This window comes from Equus przewalskii, chromosome 4, assembly GCF_037783145.1.
Source record: "Equus przewalskii isolate Varuska chromosome 4, EquPr2, whole genome shotgun sequence".
Taxonomy (NCBI): Eukaryota; Metazoa; Chordata; class Mammalia; order Perissodactyla; family Equidae; genus Equus; species Equus przewalskii.
Window position 1 is genome coordinate 90,271,929 of NC_091834.1, and position 2,113 is coordinate 90,274,041.

Consider the following 2,113-nt stretch of genomic DNA (forward strand, 5'->3'; position numbering starts at 1 on the left):
GAATCTGGCCCCGTCACTGGGCAGTGTGGTGAGAAGAACAAGGCCACAGCCAAAACATGATTACAAACAGGAGTTATAGGCATACATTTTAGAATTAAACACAACAGACTTTAGATTGCGAGATGTTCTTAACAGTAAGAGGAATGAATGCACTGCAAATTAAAATCCAAATACTTTGAAAAAGTGCAACAAACCCCATCTGCCTTTTCAATGCCCTGGAGCGCAAAAGACAATAGCGGTGTCGGGATGGGGAAAAATTCCCTTTCTTCCCTTCTTCTGTTCTTATGGTTGGACTAATAATAAAATTGACACAAGACCAGGTTAACAGGAGAGAACCCCAGTTTAATATGTGCATATTGGAGATCATAGAGAAACGATGCTCGGAGAGTGGACAAAGCAGCAATACACATCTCTTTTATACAAAAAAGCAATAAATTTGTGAGGAATGACAGGACAAAGAAACTTAGATTTGAGGTACGTAAATAGTGAGGAATTTAAGCGACGTTTAAGCTTGAGGTAGTAAACTAGCAAGGTTTGTTTATATGAGCTTCCTGGCCTGGAGTTCCCTAGCTCTAGTAATAAGGATGCAAGGAGAGCATCTTTCACATGGAGATTTATTTCCTGCTTTCAGGGAGAATAGAGACAGGAGGGTCAGAACGCCCTTTTTGCTTCTCAAGTAACTTTGATTCAAAGTAATCAATATGCTATTGTGGGAGATTTTGGGGTAGCCTGCCCTGGGCCCCAACAGCAGAAGAGAAAAATATTAAAGTATGCTTAGTATCTTTGTTATGGTTGAATGTTTGTGTCCCCTAGAATTCATACGTTGAAATCCTAACTCGCAAAGGTGATGGTATTAGGAGGTGGGGCTTTTGGGGAATGGTTAGGTTATGAGGATGGAACCATCATGAATAACTGGGTTAATGTCTTATGAAAGAATCCTGCCCAGGGGCCGGCCCAGTGGCTAGTGGTTAAGTTTGCACCTTCCACTTTGGCAACCTGGGGTTTGCAGGTTCGGATCCCTGGTGTGGACCTACACACTGCTCATCAAGCCATGCTGTGGAAGTGTCCCACATACAAAATGGAGGAAGATTGGCACAAATATTAGCTCAGGGTCAATCTTCCTCACCAAAAGAAGAAAAAAAGAGACTCTCCCTAACCCCCTACAAGACATCCCTTGCTCCTTTCACCATGTGAGGACACAGCAAGAAGGCTCTGGTTATGAACCGGGAAGAAGGCTCTCACCAAAACTTGACCACGCTTGCAACTTGATCTTGGACTCCCTAGATTCCAGAATGTGAGAAATAAATTTCTGTTGCCTCAAAGCTATCCAGTCTGTGGTATTATGTTATGGCAGCCCTGATGAACTAAGACAGCTTTTCCATCTACTATTATAGATTGCTCTTCATGACCAAAAGAGAGTATCACATTACATTACTTTACTGTTATCATAGCTCAGTTTCCAATGTTTAAGATTTATCTTAATCTAATAATAAATATTTCCTCTTTTCACAGAAAGACTGCTTTTGCTAAAGATATTATCTCATTGAGGAAATCTTTTCCATTTCTTTTCTTCTTGGTGAATCATCAGCTCTTAAAACCAGAGCTTTGAATAGTTGGAAAGGAAAATCCTCTATCTTCCTTACATTGTACGTAGAAAAGGGCATAATGGTTCATTAAAATCAAGTAAATAGAAAATTATAAACAATAGTATAATAGATAATGTATTCATCATCCAATAATGGTTATTTGCTAGTGGGAGAATTTTATCCTGTTCCAATTGCACTGTAGAGGGAGAAAATAGTCAAATGATTGAATAGCGATATTTTATCCTTCATTTGCCTCATCTCTCATTATTGTGATCTCTTAGTGTTACTGTTCTTTCTTCTAACAATTTCCAGCATTACACTATGAAGCCATCTGAACTCACAGACTACAGAACCAAACAAAACCACACAAACGTATCCGGGTACTAGGATGTAGAAATGGTCAGGATTGGCACATCCACTCTTCTTCCTCAAAGTATCAACGTGAGTGACAGGGTGCAGTTCAATAGGCATGCACTTGTCATGTATTATCTTAAGAAAAAGGTGGTAAATTATACCAAACACACAGA